Raw genomic sequence first — 18,109 nt, 5'->3', positions numbered from 1 at the left:
TGATTCCATCACCCCTCCGTTCCAATTTAATAAAGTTATTGCAAATGGTAAATACTCTGTAGGAGCAAACTGTAAGCGCAATCAAGTTGTTTGAAAGAATGGGTGATTTATTAAAAACTAGTGTGAACCAGGAGACCAGTCAAAGGTGTCTGACCTGAGCAGAATTTGGTACAGTTTTTACATTCTCAGTTGACCAGGCTACCAGTAAAAATACAGTTTGATAACAGAATGGTGACTGCAGAAGACTTCATTAGGTCCTGTTTACAGAGTAAAGTGATTATCCACAGGTCTAACAGCAAATCCGCTTTTCTATTGCAACAACTGGAGCACTCTGTAATGAAATTTGTGAAGCTCCTGAAACTTGGGTTGCTGTATGACATGTCCTTACTTTTGTCTATGGTTCCCTGATAATCCACATCACTAGTTACTCATGTTAAACCCTCTGTATAATTCACCCTACAACAGCTGTAATGAAGAAATGAATTGTGGCAACATGACCGTTGTGTCAACGAGCTTCACTGCATCTTTGTACATCTGACATTAATAAACCAATACCAATATTTGGATGTTGTACAAAACATATTTTTCTGAGGACCAGGGCATTTCAATTTGAGATGAATTTCTACTTTATGTGGAAGTTGTTAAAGCTCATTACGGGAATAGTTTCTGAGTTCTCTGACTGTGACCTAAAGTACCATAAGACATAGGAGCAGAATTAGGCCATTTGGCCAATCAAGTCTGCTCTGCCATTCAATCATGGCTGACCATTTCCCCCCCACCCCAACCCCATTCCCCAGCCTTCTCCCCATAACCTTTGATGCCATGTCCAAAGCTTTGATGGCTCACTCTTGAATGACCCCAGTGAACCTAGGTTACTGGAACTGCATGGTAACTCCTTGGATATTCCAGCGTGGGTGGCATATTTTTGGGTGAATGCAGATGTTATTGCTGTTCTTAGACAGTTTAGTTCAAGCTATTTGTAGCTCAGTGGCCACTTTATAGTGTACAGGCATCTCCTGTGCATAACAAAGTATTCACGGAGTGTATGTTTGTGGCCTTCTGCTGTTGTAGCCCACTCACTTCAAGTTTCGACGTGTTGTGCGTTCAGAGGTGCTCTCCTGCACACCACTGTTGTAACGAGTGGTTATTTAAGCTACTGTTGCCTTCCTGTCAGCTTGAACCAGTCTGGCTATTCTCTTCTGAGCTCTCTCATTAACACAACATTTTCACCCACAGAACTGCCACACACTGAATGTTTCCTGATTTTGTTTTACACACCATTCTCTATAAACTCTAGAGACAGCTCTGCATGGAAATCCCAGGAGATCAGCAGTTTCTGAAACACTCAAACCGCCCTGTCTGTTACCAACTATCATTCCACAGTCAAAGTCACTTAAATCACATTTCTGATGTGTGGTCTGAACAACAACTGAATCTCCCGACCATGTCTGCATGCTTTTATGCACTGAGCTGCTGCCACGTGATTGGTTGATTAGAGATGTGCATTAACAAGCCGTTGTATGGGTGCACCTAATAACGTGGCCACCGAGTGTAGCTTTCCACACTGTAGTTTTGGTGTCACAGCCTATTATGCTTATTGAGTCCACTGTGCCTACACTATTTTCTCAAGTGAATCAAATTCACTGCAGATTGGCGTCTGCGACTGGCAATGTTACCAACAGATTGAAAAAGACTGGATCATTCCATTAAGGATTTAAGTAGTTGAAATAATGATTATTGTAATGTCAAGAATATTTTTAATCATTAGTTGACTTCAAATAGTTTCATCTATTCACTCTATGGAAATCAAATGATCATAATCAGTGTTGGTGCATCTATATATCGAAGCTTCATATTTTAATTTAAACGCCCATTCATAAACAATTGAATGTGAATGAAAATTTCACCCATGCAATTCTGGCACACATTCATAAAAATACAAAATGCTTTCTATAGCTTATATGAAGTGGGGTAAAAAGAGATCAAGATAGTTTTAATTGTGAATAGATAAATAATTTCTTTGGTGACTAATATCATTTTGCATAAGATTGAAGATATATGATTTAAAATTAATGCACTGTGCTTCACTTTATAGTTCATTATATACACATTGTGTGTCTTCATGTATAAATGGCATCATTTTAAGAAGCCATGCTAAAACCGTACTATCTAATTCTTTAAATTATTCTACTCTTTACTTCACCTGACTTTACTAATTGTGACAAAGCTTCTGGGTCACAGAAAGACAGCAATCTATGGTACTGCCAGCAGTCATGAAACATTAAGCAGACTTTAAGCTTTTAATCAAAATGAACAGCTCCTCACAGGCAGGTGATTTGACAGACATCACATGGTTGAGAAGACAGAATAAAAGCCAAGTCAAGAGGCATTTTTTTTCCCAAACTACCATATATTATTGCCTCTACAGTTTTACAAATGAAATATATATCATTTTAAGCACTAAGAAGAATCAGCTACTGATTTCCAAATGATTTTAGATTAATCTAATTACCCATGGGATACCAGCACAAAGCCTTTCCAAACATCCATGCAAACTTCTGTAGATAAATTTGCTGTAAAATAGATTGCACTCAATGAAGATATTTACAGTATTTCCTTTTGAATTACAATGTCAATTAAGCACTAGGCAGATTTCACAGTTAGCTACATCACTGAAAGGTTGTTATACAATCACATTGTTACAAAAGATAATCTTGTTATGCCCTGAAAATAGTTATGGACCATCTAGAATTTTGCTAAGGTCATTTTAGAATATTTATTCTCCATTCTGGTTACCCTGTTGACTCTTCTCCTCTCCTCATCAGCCCTCTCAACCTGGCCATCGCTCCTCAGCTTCCCCACCTCCTTCCATTTAATACATAATCTACTCTCCTCTCCTATCAAAATACTTTTTCTTCTGCTTTTACCTCTTCCACCTATCGCCACCCAGCTTCTCAGTTCATCCCCTCTCCACCACCCACCCAGCTTCTCACTTCATCCCCTCTCCACCACCCACCCACCTTCCCCCTCACCTGGTCTCACCTATCACCTGCCACATGTACTGTTCACCCTCCAGAGTTTGGCTTCTGCTCAATTCGGGATCTAAAGGTGAGAGAAATGAGAGGATGTACAATAACTTTAAAGCACTAATCAACTTACTAAGTACTCGACAGAACCTAAAAAATACAATACTTACCTAAAGAAATACCCGAGTCTACCATAGAGTGCCTTAGATCCCTCTTCTATCCCTGACCCCGCTTGTGACACGGTCTGGTATTGAAACCCCTCCATAGCTGTAGACTGGTTGTGTTTCCTTCCACTTATACTTCTAGGAGGAAGTAATGCCTCACCTATTGTGCAAACAAGTTTTCCTTCCCTACAGGTTGCCATCACAACCATGCCTTGACAATATTCTGCAAAACCAGCGAGTTCTGTGATATATTAAACTTCACATAGCGAGTCCAACCATGTCCAAAATTTGTTTTTCAAAATGTTTCAATAACTTCAGCTACCGCTCACTCAAGACAAGGTGGATTGCAACTGCATCTATGGTACCGCATGATGAGACACTGCTATGGGCTGTGTCTTGTTGAAACATGGCTTCAGGGCAACATCAATATACCATCAATCTACAAGCCATGACACTCAGGGACGGGTTATATATTTTTCTGTGACTGTATGTTTTCTGCTGTCATAATTCTATGTGCTATATGTGCCTTGTGTTGTGTGTGACTGTTGGTATTGCGTTTTGCACCTTGGCCCCAGTGGAAAGCTGTTTTGCTTGACTGTATTCATGCATATGTTTGAATGTCATTTAACCCTGTACTTGAACTTGAAGTCACATAGCAGCTGTTGCCTGTGGTTTAACTTTACATTTCACCTTATCATACAGACCCCTTCTTTTGTAGTAATGATGTACGATCTCAGCCTGAGATGTCAAATGAGGCACCACAGTAGCATAGCAGTTAGTGCAACGCGATTACAGCTCGGAGCACCAGAGTTCAGAGTTCAATCCCGGCTTCTCTGAAAGGAATCTGTATGTGCTCTCGTTGAATGTGTGGGTTTTCCCATTGAATGTATGCTCCGGTTAATAGGTTAACTGACCATTATAAATTGTCTTGTGATTAGGCTAGGGTTAAATCAGGGTTGTCTGTGACTGCTGGGCAGCACGGCTCAAAGGGCTGGAATGGCCTATATTTCTAAATGAATAAAATAAATTAACTGTCTATTCTGCTCCATAGACACTGCCTGACCTGCTGAGTTCCTCTCACATTTTGTGTGTGTTGCTTAAGATTTCCAGCAACTGCAGAATCTCTTGTGTCTTCCATATAGTCCATTTCTATGACCATTGTTTAGAGTCAACCAAGATCTACCACAAAATTGGGTCTGTGTCCTCAGGTTGTTGCCCAACACTCCGCTGAAGTATTGCAGGCAGCTCAGTGATGTAACACAGGTGTGTGCTGGCACATTGTCATCCACTGCTCAGCCAACATTTGGGTGTCAGCATCTCTGAGGATCTATCCTGGGCTGAACATATTGATGTAATTACAAAGAAGGCATGACTGCAGTTATATTTCATGAGGAGTTTGAGGAGATTTGGTATGTCATCAAAACATTTGCAAATTTCTACAGCTGTACAGTGGAGAGCATTCTAGCTGGTTGCATCACTATCTGGCATGGAGGGACCACTGCACAGGATCAGAAAAAGCTGCAGAAAGTTGTTAACCCAGCCACCACCATCATGGGCACTGGCCTTCCCATCACCCAGGACATGCCCTCTTCTCATTGCTACCATCAAGGAGGAGGCACAGGAGCATGAGGACACACACTCAATATCTTAGGATCAGCTTCTTCACCTTTGCCATCAAGTTTCTGAATGGACAGTGAACCCATGAGTACTACCTCACTATGTTTTCACTCTTTTTACATGACTAATTTAATTTTCTTATATATACAATACTGAGCAAAAGTCTTAGACACCCCAGCTATGTATATATGCCTTGGACATTCACACAGTTCTTTTACATATTGCAATTTATAATGTTTTTTATTACTATGTATTACAATGTACTGCTGTCACTAAATAACAGATTTCACAACATATGCTGGTGATATTAAATCTGATTCTGATTCTGATTCTGGTCAGTAGAAGGCAGATTTTAGAAACCATTATAAAAATCAATCATTTCCCCTTTTTAAAGTGAATTTGCAAACTACAGCCTCTTCCTCAAGTAAATGGATAATCTGCAGGAAAGAACATTTGTTTCATTTCTGGATCTCATTGAAGCTTTCAAGAAACAATTGATATAAATAGGTTGATTCATTGAAGGGATCACTTGTCAGTGCTGGTTAGGTAACACACTTCATCATTTATGTTACTCATTGGCTGACTAACGGAAAGGAAATATGTGCCAATCAGAGGACGACACCCACGGGCTATTGCTCACTGGCCGTGGAAAGTGGATCTGTCATAAAATTATGCTTAATTTTAAATTGCCCTTTTAAACTTGTTTTACATTTTTAGTTGTACGCTTCATGATCTCTTATGGAAGTTAAGCCAAATTGATTTTAATCAGACTGTCCAGTTTAAAAGTGAAAACTTTAGATCTTCAAAACATAGAGTCATAGCACAGAAACAGTCCCTTCAGCACATCTAGTCCATGTTCAACCATTAATCTGCTTAGTCCCATCAAACTGCATCCTTCCATACACCTCCCATCCGTGTACCTATCCAAATTTCTTTTAAATGTTGGAATCAACCTTGCATCCACCACTCGCACTAGAAGCTCATTATACACTCTCTGAGTGAAGAAATTCCCTTTAAACCTTTCACATTTCACCCTTAACCCATGACCTCTAATTATAGTCCACCCAATCTCCGTGGAAGAAGCCTACCTGCATTTACCCAATCTATATCCCTCATAATTTTGTGTAATCTTCTTCGTTCTAGGGAATAAAGTCCTAACTTGTTCAATCTTTCCCCATATCTCAGGTCATCAAGTCTCAGTAATATCTTTGTATATTTTCCCTGCACTCTTTCAATCTTATTTACATCTTTACCAAAACTGGACTAATTAGGCCTCACCAGCATCTTATACAATTTCAATATAACATCCCAACTCCTGTACTCTATACAATGATTTATGAAGCTCAATGTGCCAAAAGCTTTCTTTATGACTCTATCTACCTATGAGGCAGTCTTAAAATTATGCAAGTAATGAGAATAGTAGTTTGTTTCAAATGATGGAATTCACCCTGCAGTTTGAGAGGGAGAAGATAAAGTCAGATGTAACATTATTACAGTGGAGTAAAGGGAATAACAGAGGCAGGAGAGAGGAGCTAGCCAAAGTTAATTGGCAAGGGAGGCTGGCAGAGATATTGGCAGAATAGCAATGGATGGCATATCCGGGATCAATTTGGAAGGTGTAGGAAAGATACATCCCAAAGATGAAATATTCTAAGGGGAAGGATAAAGCAACCATGGGTGACAAGGGAAGTCAAAGACAGCATAACAGCAAAAGAGAAGGCAAATAATTAAGCAAAAATTTAGTGGATTGGGAGGCTTTAAAAACTAACAGAATACTGAGCTAAGGTAATGGATATGGCCCATTCCACCACAGGTAAATCATTGAGCATATCTACAGATTCCTGTCACAGGAAAGCAGCATCCATTATTAAGGACCCCCACCATCCAGTCCATGCTCTCTTCTCACTGCTACCCTCAGGAAGGAGGTACCAGAGCCTCAGGACCTCATCACCACGTTCAGGAACTGTTATTACCCCTCAACCATCAAGTTCCTGAACCAGAGGGGATAACTTCACTTAACCCATCATTGAGCTGTTTCCACAACCTATGGACTCACTTTCAAGGGCTTTTCATCTCATGTTTTCAATATTTATTACTTATTTAGTCATTATTATTATTATTATCATTAATTCTCTTTTCTTTCTTTTTGCATTTCCATTGTTTGTTGTCTGTCGTATTTACACATTGGGTCACTCCTCACTGTCGGAACTGGGCCCTGCTGCCTTGATACCCTCTCACTGTATGTGTTGATGTGCACAAGACAAAGAAACTTGAATTTTGAATCCTGAATCAAACCTGCATCCACAACTTGTGCTGGCAGCTCATTTCACACTCTCCGAGTGAAGCAGTTTTCCCTCAGGTCCCCTTGAAACATCCGAAAAATTCTGTTCTTGCTGTCCTATATTATAGAGCTCTAAATTGGAACATCTATTAAAATGGAATACCTATTTCATACTTTGGGATTACAGACTAACAATTAAGATGCCAAATTTGTTGGATCATCTACACTAACTTCTTCATTTCCCACTCTCATTCACATTCATTCATAGTTTCTGGATCTAACTTGGATTTGCCACCATGCAAAAAGTAAATATTTAGCAGTGCTGACTAAAATACTATATGAAGTCCTGAAGAAGGGTCTCAGCCCAAAGTGCCAACTGTTTATTTATTTCCACAGATGCTGCCTAATCTGCTGAGTTCCTCCAGCATTTTGTGTATGCTGCTCTGGATTTCCAGAATCTGCAGAATCTCCTGTGCTTACGAGGTGCTTCTGCTTTTTCCTCTTATCCAAGAAGCCATTGATATCACTTGAAGTTCAAAGTAACTTGATTATCAAATGTATTAGATGATATACAGTACAACCATATACAACCCTAAGATTCACATTCTTGCAGACATTCACAGTAAATACAAGAAACACAACAGAATCAGTGAAAGACTGTACCCAACAAGGTGGACAAACAGCCAATCTGCAAAAGGCATCAAACTTCAATACAAAAGAGGAAAATAATAATAATAATTAAATAGTCAGTAAGTGTTGAGAACATGAAATGAGGAATCCTAGAAAGTGAGTCCATAGTTTGTGGGAACAGTTCAGTGATGGGACAAATGAACTTAGCCCCTCTGGTTCAAGAGCCTGATGGTTGAGGATAGTAACTGTGCCTGAACCTGGAGATGTGGGACCTGAGGTTCCTCTACCTTCTTCCTGATGGTGGTAGCGAGAAGAGAACAATAATGCATAGCAACAAAAATTAAGGCTCACATCTTTTGTTTTGCTTATATTATCATCCGATATTCCAATATAGACAGTTAGGATCTGGAGTCTGGATTAGCCAATTAATGCCATGCATTCTTCATGCCGGAGAGTACTGCATACAATGTCAACGAACGTCAGACCACGAGGGACTCTATGTCAACATCTGACAATTAGCAGCACATGAAACAAAAACAATGACAATAATTAGCTTTCAAATTAGGCTTGATATTTTTCATCGGATATATGGGAGCTCATGCTATTTCATTAACTTCCCAAGACTGTAAATTTTTTAAAAGATTTGAATGGATTTTCCAGTATTTTCACCAGCGAGCACATTCCTTACAAGAGATCCACGAAATACTTGATTAAGACAGAGCATCACAGAAGCCAAGGCTCATATTTTCTAGCATTCGGTTACATCTCAGGCCCAAGACTCCCTGCTGACGTGTAGAAGAAGTGTTAGAGCTGGGCTGTGAAAATCTTCCATTATGGCACAGAAAGTGCATGGTGACAATCCAAGTAAACAGCTGCAATAAATCATCAGAATAGTTCACAAGGACTTGCACTGGCAATTCTTTGTAGCTCACACAGGCTTGCAAGACAACCTCAAAACATCATTAAGAGTCACCATTCTTATCCATGTAACGCTAAAGCGTCATCTGAAACTAGGTGTTCCATGGGATGGGAGCCCTCAATCCTCTGTGCACACATACGAGGCTGCAAAATGGGATTCCCATTGTAAAGTTAAAACATACATTCAGCAACAGTTCACCTGTGAATCTGCTCGGGTCATCTAGTGTGTCCAGTGCTCCCGATATGGCCTCCTCTACATTAATGAGACCCATTGCAAACTGGGAGACAGCTTCATTGATCTCCTCTGCACCATTCACCACAAGCAGGACTTCCCCGTGGCCAAACATTTTAATTCCTATTCCCATTCCCATTCCAATCTGTTGGTCTTGTGCCAAGATGAGGCAACCCTCTGGGTGGAGGAACAACACCTTATATTCCATCTGATGGCATGAATATTGATTTCTCCTTTCGGTCAACAAATTCCCCTTTGCTCTATTTCCCACTCTGACCTCTTATTTCTCTTCATCTGCCTATTACTTCCCCCTGGATTTCCTTTCTCCTGTGGTGCTCTCTCCTCTCCTATCAGACTCCTGTTTCTCCAGCCCTTTATCTTTCCCACTCACCTAGCTTCACCAATCTCCTTCCAGCTAGCCTCCTTCCCCTCCTCCCACCTTTTTATTCTGGTATCTTTCCCCTTCATTTCCATTCTTGAAGAAGGGTCTTGGCCTGAAATGCAGACTATCTATTTATTTCCAAAGATGCTGCCTGACTTGTGGAATTCCTCCAGCATTTTGTGTGTGTTGCTGTAGATTTTCAGCATCTGCAGAATCTCTTCAGTGGCCATTCAATGTATATTCGTGGTCTTTTGCTGTGCAGGGTGTGACATGTTGTGCATTCAGAGATGCTGTCCTGCACACCACTGTGGTAATGCATGGTTATTTGAGTTACTGTCACCATCCTGTCAGCTTGAACTATTATAGCCATTCTCCTTTGACCAAGGTGTTTTTGCCCACAGAACTGCTGCTCGCTGGATTTCCTTTTTTTTTTGTTTTTTTTGCACCATGCTCTATAAACTCTAGAGACTACAGTGCATGAAAATCCCAGGCGGTCAGCAGTGTCTGAGGCACTCAAACCACCATGTCTGGCACCAACAATCATTCCACAGTCAAAGTCACTTAGATTAAATTTCTTTTCCATTCTGATGTTTGGTCTGGACATCAACTGAACCATTGACCATACCTGCATACTTTTATACATTGAGTTGCTGCCACATGATTGGCTGATTTGATATTTGCACTAGATGTACAGGTGTGCCGAATAGGGTAGCCACATACATACATATCAGACATTGTATCGATGGGCCAGATGGCCTAATTCTGCTGCTAAGTCTTATGATCTATGGATTAGACTTGTATTTCAATGTAAGGGAAATAAATGAGGATATAATTTATAGTGTCACTTAAATAATGCCGGCATTCAAAGGCTTATCATATGAGGAGTGTTTGCTGGCTCTGGGTCTCTACTCACTAGAATTCAGAAGAATGAGGAGGGATCTCATTGAAACCTATCGGATGTTGAGAAGGATTTATAGAGTGGATATGGAGCGGATGTTTCCTATGGTGGGGAAGTCTTAGACTAGAGGACACAGTCTCAAAACAGAGCGACGTCCTTTTAGAATGGAGATAAGGAGGAATTTCTTAGCCAGAGAGTGATGAATCTGTGGAATTCATCACCACAGGTGTCTGTGGAGGCCAAGTCATTGGGTATCTTTAAAGCAGAGGTTGATAGATTCTTGATTAGTCAGGGCATGAAGAGATGTAGGGAGAAGGCAGGAGACTGGGGCTGAGGGGAAAATGGATCAGCCATGATGAAATGTCGGAGCACACGCAATGGGCCAAATAGCCAAATTCTGCTCCTATATCTTATGGTCTTATGGCCTTTGTTAGTCCTCAGCCTACCTGTTTTCAAGTCCATTGACTGGCATTAAAAGTTGTGAAATAATATAACAGTAATCCATCAATTCTAAGTTATTGTCCTGACAAAGAGTCTTGGCCCAAAACGTTGATTGTTTATTAATTTCTATAGATGCTGCCTCGCCTGCTGAGATCCTCCAGTATTTCTTGTGTGTTGCACTGGATTTCCAGTATCTGCTGAATCTCTTGTGTTTATTGTATTTATTGCTTAGTTCTATCATAGACTTCAGAACAGATACTGAATAAAATAGGTGTCAATTAACATAAAGTGTAAATAGTCATCAATTGCAAACTGCCAGGAGCTTTACAAATATATTGGAGTAGATAAGGTCGAATGTCAATACCTAAAACAGTATGTCAATACCTGGTAAAATACTTTTTAAAATGAGTTAGGTTTTGTCAATGGCTTCAGCTGAGTGACAATAACTGTAAAAGGTTATCAATATCTGTTTAAATACTCTTCACGTTGAGTTATTCAGAGTGACAGATGCTGAAGCAAAATACCGGCAACTCTTAAAATCAGAAACAGAAGAGATTCTGCAGACACTGGAAATTCGGAGCCACAGACAAACTCAACAGGTCAGGCAGCATCTTGACCTGTTGATCAAGGTCGACTGTGGATGTTGTATCTCTGCAATCTATGGGATATTCAAGTCAGGGCTGTATGATGCGGAGAGCAAGCTGTTGTCCATGCTGCAGGCTTCCGTGAAGCTGATGAATACAAAGGAATGGCAGAGAGCCATACAGTTTGGTACCAGCAACGTCGCAGAAGTTGCCAGTCAGTTTTGAACTCAACGCAGGACTGCCTTAGGGGCTGCAACACTGGATTTTTCCTCAGAGCTTACTCCCGAAGCTATCCCCATGAGTGGCTATAGCTGCAAGGCAGTGGAGGTTTGAGATCCAAGTTTTCCTTCTCCTGGATAAGCTGCTAACCATGGCTGATGTGTTCCATATGCCCAAAGCGACTGGTTTTAAGCTGCCAGTAACCTGCCTTTGCTCCTTCTCCTATCCATAGAAATGGCACAGCCAGGCTTGGTCGCTAAGCCAGACGTGAAGGCCAGGAGCTGGACTTGGTTGTCAGAGGCTATTTGAGACACACACCATTGGGAGCATTTAATAGGTAGTGGAAGCTTACCCCCAATACCAGCCCCGGCTATAACAACCAGCAACCCCGCTGTAACAGGTAGCATCTACGGAATTAAATAAGCAATTGAAATTTCAGGCCGAGACCCTTCTTCAGGACTAGAATAAAAATGTGGTGGAGGGAAAGGGGGATGAGTTAGAAGGTGATAGCTGAAGCCTATTTTATTAACTTATTTGTGGTAATATTTTGTTTTATGTGCTGTGTTTGATATCTGTTTTGCCAGTGCACTGTGACCAGGAGGACAAATGTTTGGTTTGATTGCATATATGAACAGTCAGATGACAACAAACTTGAACTTGAACAAAATGCTGGAGGAACGCAGCAGGTCAGACTGCATCATTTTGGGCCAAGACACTTCTTCATGACTGGAAAGGAAGGGGGAAGATGCCAGACTAACACGGTGGGGAGGGGGAGTGGAAGGCAAGCAAGGTGGATGGGAATCTGATAGGAAAGGAGAGTGGATCTTGGGAGAAAGAGAAGGAGGAGGGGCACAGGGGGAGGTGATAGGCAGGTGAGGACAAGAGGTGAGAGGCCGGAGTGCGGAATAGAAGAAAATGGAAGGGAGAGGCAAAAAATTATCAATGTTCATGACATCAGTTTGGAGGCTAACCAGACAGATATGCTGGCAAAAGAGGAGGCCATGGACCAACGTATTGGATTGGGAAGCAGGACAGGAATTTAAATGGTTGGCCACTGGGAAATTCCATTTTTGGAGATGAAGCAGACGTGCTCGACAAACATCGGACCCGTTCCAAATTGGATTTTGATGCATATTTGTGCCACTGTTATAAAGGATCAAGGATCAACTTAATTCACCATATACATTCACATTCATCTGGAATTTGCTGTGGTGTGTTTTGTCAGGGCATGACATGCACCAGTAGACAACATTCAACTATAATACAGAATAAAGAATTATATAAAAACAAAGTTAGAAGCACAGATATGGAGTTGGATATGCATGTCCATAAATACCAACACGTATTTACAAGGTAAACAATATTATTAAAAGTGGTCTGAAGTGCTTACTGAGGTAATAGATAGAGGTGAATGTGGATGAAAACTAGAATGGTTGGTTGATCAGATACACTGACTGGGAGAAGAACTGTTTAAGACGGTGTTATGTTCTTGTTTGAATAGCCTTATAGTGCTATCCAGAAGGGAGCTTTTGGAAAAGGCAGTTTGTTGAGTGGGTAGTGTCTGCAATGATTCTTTGTGCTGATTTTGATGCATATTTGTGTCACTTATAAAATGAGGCTCTGCGGTACAAAATGTGAAAAGGATATCCAAAATGAAACGAGATTGTGCAAATACTCTCAGCTCACTGCTGGGAGACTATATCATCAATTGCCGGACATTGTCGCTCAGAGTCTTTGAGAATATTTATGTTTCTTTTGAATGAATATGCTTCTATGCTTGCTATTTTGAATTGTGTTACTCACTATTTTGAATGTTTGCTTGTTGTTTTGAATGTTTTACACCTTGGCCCCAGAGGAACACTGTCTGGTTCAGTTGTATCCATGTATGGTTTGAATGATAATTAAACTTGATTTGATTTGAAATGAAGGTAATCAGTAACATCATTGTCAAAGATAAACAACACAATCATAAACAGTGCTTAGATAAATCTGCAAACACGAGGAAATCTGCAGATGCTGGAATTTCAAGCAACACACATAAAAATTGCTATGTGTGTTGCTTAGATAAATCTTGCAGTTTGATTACAATTACACTGAGATCAAAACTCTTGTGTTGATCAGTCAACAGTTTGTTGCACAACTGTTGCATCCTGAAGCTTTTGTAACCCAAGAGATCTTTGGAAGTCAAGAATGAGGCACAAAATTTGTAACTAATGGCCATTTTATTAAATGTTACAAGAATGAAGAAGAAAGAAAGAGAAAGCTGAGAGAAAAGACAAAGGAAAAAGTAGTTGTTGTCTTCTCATACCAGAGGTAAAGAAAAATGCTAATGATAACAATTAACTAATAAACTAGCCTGACTGAAGTGGTGTGACACTGGCTGCTGAAAAATAAAGGAACAACTGTACCCTAATTACTGAAAAATTCACAGAACAATTACATAATAATCAGCCGTCGATGTGCTATGTGTTATTTATTTAGTTTTTATTGTTTGTGTGATTTGTTCTTTTTCTCACATGGGACATTCGATGGTTTTGTTGAGTGGGGTGTTTTTTAAACAGGTTCTATTATGTTTCTTTGTTTTGTGACTGCCTGCAAGAAGACAAATCTCAAGGCTGTGTACCGTATAAATACTTTGATAATAAATGCACTTTAAACTTTAGTTTTGTATGTAGGTGATTATATTAGATTAGATTAGATTATGAGGACACGCAGTCCTCTTTTATTGTCATTTAGTAATGCATGCATTAAGAAATGATACAATATTCCTCCGGTGTGACATCACAGAAACACAGGAGAGACCAAGTCAGAAAAACTAACAAAAACCACATAAATATAACATATAGTTACAACAGTGCAACAATACCATAACTTGATGAAGAACAGGCCATGGGCACAGTAAAAAAGTTCAAAGTCTCTCGAAAGTCCCAGATCTCACGCAGACAGGAGAAGGAAGAAAACTCTCCCTGCCATGCCCGACCACAGTCCGACTCTGAGTCGTCCAAAAACTTCAAGCTCTGATCAGCCCTCCAACACTGAGTACTGAGCACCATCTCTATCCGAACACTTCGACTTCAACCTCGGTCGCCAGCAGCAGGCAAAGCTGGGGATTTTGGGGCCTTCCCTCCGGAGATTCTCGATCGCACAGTAACAGCAGCAGCGAACTGGCATTTCAGAAATTTCTCCAGATGTTCTTCTGTTCTTTCACCTCTGTTTCCATCAAATCAGAATTGTCCACGGCCCCTATTTAACAGATATAATATCATTTCACCGGAGAGCTGCGCATGCTGCGTCGTGCTGCCACCTATAAAAGTACAAGTAGGCATTGAAAGCTAAGCTACAAGAAAAATAACAATTCTACATCCTAACCCAACACATTCCTGGCATGTAATTTCCATGATACTGAAGTGGAAAAGAAGACCAATGTATTTACGTTTTTGTTATACATCCCAAACAAATGTTATACTGACCTGCTCTTTATACTGCCGGTACCTGTAATATTTAGTTAAAATCTACTTCTCAGATCAAGCACTCATACCATAATAAATGTATTCTGTAAAATGTGTTAATTATTTTAAGCACCGTCGTGGTAGTGGAGTGAGTGGTTATTACAGCTGGTTGTGCTGGAGTTTGGATTTCAATCCCGGCATTCTCTGTAAAGAGTTTGTATGTCCTCCCCGTGGAATTTGTGGGTTTTCTTCATGTGCTCTGGTTTCCTCCCACAGTCCGAAGACATACCAGTTAGTATGCTAACTGGTCACTGTGAATTGTCCCGTGATTAGAATGGTGTTGTCGGGTATTGGTAGGCAGCACAGTTCAAAGGACCGGAATGTCCAGAAGGGCCTATTCCATACTGATCTCTAAATAAATAAACATAAAAATAAGCTTTCACTGATACCAAGATTATTTACTCAGAAGGTGCAATATGTATACAATCTGATCCATGATGTTGATATGGTGAATTCTTGATTTTTAAGCAAGCTTAGCAAACAATGGTTGATTATGGATATAATTCCCATCAGAGGGAAGAGAACGAGAAGCTAAGAGCACTTGCACATGTTCTCGTGACTGAGTTAAAAGAAGTCATCTAGAGAACGTAATTTGCAAAATTGTGAAGTGGTGAAAAACGTCTGGATTCAATCAGAATTGCTCTGCATGGTCAGGTAACTAAAGGTAAAATGTCAGACTGTGCTCCAGAGACCTCTTCCGTGGAAGGAAATGTGAAAGGCGTTTGAAGTTTCCAGAGACAACTAACCCAAAAGGGAATACAAACACTTTCAATGGCATATTATCACCTGCTTTTTATATTACAGTACCTGTCAACAGTGTGCTCATAAAGACCATTAACAACAACATCAAAGCAAGTATGTCACAAAGTAACTTTATATAAACTGTGACCTAGAGATAGCCAGCTCCACAGCTCAAAGAACATGTTAAATCATTAGTGCACGGACAACCAAATATTTTTCATGCACATTCAAATTCTGTTACAAGGCCCAAGCCAAAAAGGGGCTTTCCTTGTTCAGCTCCAATACTTTAATGTTAATGGAGGGGCAGTGGGTGATTGTCAAGAGGGTTGAAGTTACATTTGATGTTGTGGGAAGGATTAGCTACACACAATGGTAAGAAGGGGTTGTTCATGTCCCATGTTGCTGATAAAACCTGATTCTGATTCTGACTTTTAATGTTGGACAAAGACAACAGAGTTGGAGTAATAATCACATTTGGAAGGAGAGTGGGGTTAGAAATCAAGGGGAACTGTGGCAAAGACAAGGCCAAGATGGTCTTATGGTCAAGATGATGTCTAGTTAATAAGACCATAACACGATAAGACATAGGAACAGAATTAGGCTACTTGGACCATCGAGTTTGCTTCACCAGTCCATCATGGCTGATTTATTATCTCTCTCAACTCCATTCTCCTGTCTTCTCCCTGTAACCTTTGGCATGCTGACTAATCAAGAAACTATCACTCTCTGCTTTAAATATACCCAAATGACTTGCTCTCCATAGCCATCTATGGCAAAAAATTCCACAGATTCATCACCCTCTGGCTAAAGAAACTTCTCCCTGTAACATTTGATACCCTTACCAAGTACCTATCAACCTCCACTTTAAATATCCCCAATGACTTGCTCTCCATAGCCATCTATGGCAAAAAATTCCACAGATTCATCACCCTCTGGCTAAAGAAACTTCTCCCTGTAACATTTGATACCCTTACCAAGTACCTATCAACCTCCACTTTAAATATACCCAATGACTTGGCCTCCACAGCATCTGTGGCAATGAATTTCACAGATTCACCATCCTCTGGCAAAAGAAATTCCTCCTCATCTTTGTTCTAAACCTTAGAACTTTAGGATGTCCCTAATCAAAAGCAACATCCTTCTATTTTGAAGCTGTGGCTTCTGGTGCTAGACTCCCCACTCTAGGAATCATTGTCTTCACATCCACTCTAACTAGGCCTTTCAATATTATATGGGTTTCAATGAGACCCTCCCTCCCTCTGCAACACACTCATTCTTCTAAACACAAGCGAGTACAGGCCCAGAGCCGTCAAACACCACTCATAAGTTAACCCTTTCATTCCCAGCACCTTTCCCATGAACATCCTCTGGACCCCTCTAATGTCAGCACAACCCTTCTCAGATAAAGAGTCCAAACTGCTGAAGTGCGATTTGACCAATGCCATATAAAAGCTCAGAGTAAAAGAACAGTATAGCTTTATTGTGGGAGGAGTAAAGTCATACTTTATTGATCCCGAGGGAAATTGGTTTTCGTTACAGTTGCACCATAAATAATTAAATAGTAAAAAACCATAAATAATCAAATAGTAATATGTAAATTATGCCAGGAACTAAGTCCAGGACCAGCCTATTAGCTCAGGGTGTCTGACCCTCCAAGGGAGGAGTTGTAAAGTTTGATGGCCACAGGCAGGAATGACTTCCTATGACGCTCTGTGCTGCATCTCGGTGGAATGAGTCTCTGGCTGAATGTACTCCTGTGCCCACCCAGTACATTATGTAGTGGATGGGAGACATTGTCCAAGATGGCATGCAACTTAGATAGCATCCTCTTTTCAGACACCACTGTGAGAGAGTCCAGTTCCATCCCCACAACATCACTGGCCTTATGAATGAGTTTGTTGATTCTGTTGGTGTCTGCTACCCTCAGCCTGCTGCCCCAGCACACAACAGCAAACATGATCGCACTGGCCACCAGTGTGGGAGGAGGAAAGAGGAGAGTGGTTTTAGTGTGGGAGGAGGAAAGAGGAGAGTGGTTTTAGTGTGGGAGGAGGAAAGAGGAGAGTGGTTTTAGTGTGGGAGGAGGAAAGAGGAGACTGGTTTTAATGTGGAAGGAGGAAAGGAAAGGTAGGACGGGAATGAGAATTGTTTCTTTTTAAAAACAAGACTAAAATTTGCAACCACGCAGTAACTCATTTTTCCTGTACCCTCCCACTCAATGGACATGAGTGCAATTTCCTTTTTAGGATGTTCCTTGAGCAATTATTCTGAGGGGTATAACATGGATCAGACAAGTGGCATCATTTGTTCAGTTAACAACCTTCCTGTGACAGTCATGTTTGTCTGAAGCTGGCCTCTGGTAAGCTACTTTGCAAGGTACTGCACAGAAAGAAAGCACAAAAGATACAATAATAAAAGACAGGACACAATAAACATAAATACATAAAGTGGATTCATTATAAATATTGAT

The sequence above is a fragment of the Mobula birostris genome, chromosome 17 (assembly GCF_030028105.1).
Source record: "Mobula birostris isolate sMobBir1 chromosome 17, sMobBir1.hap1, whole genome shotgun sequence".
NCBI classification, from domain to species: Eukaryota; Metazoa; Chordata; class Chondrichthyes; order Myliobatiformes; family Myliobatidae; genus Mobula; species Mobula birostris.
Note: the sequence above shows the minus strand (reverse complement) of the source record.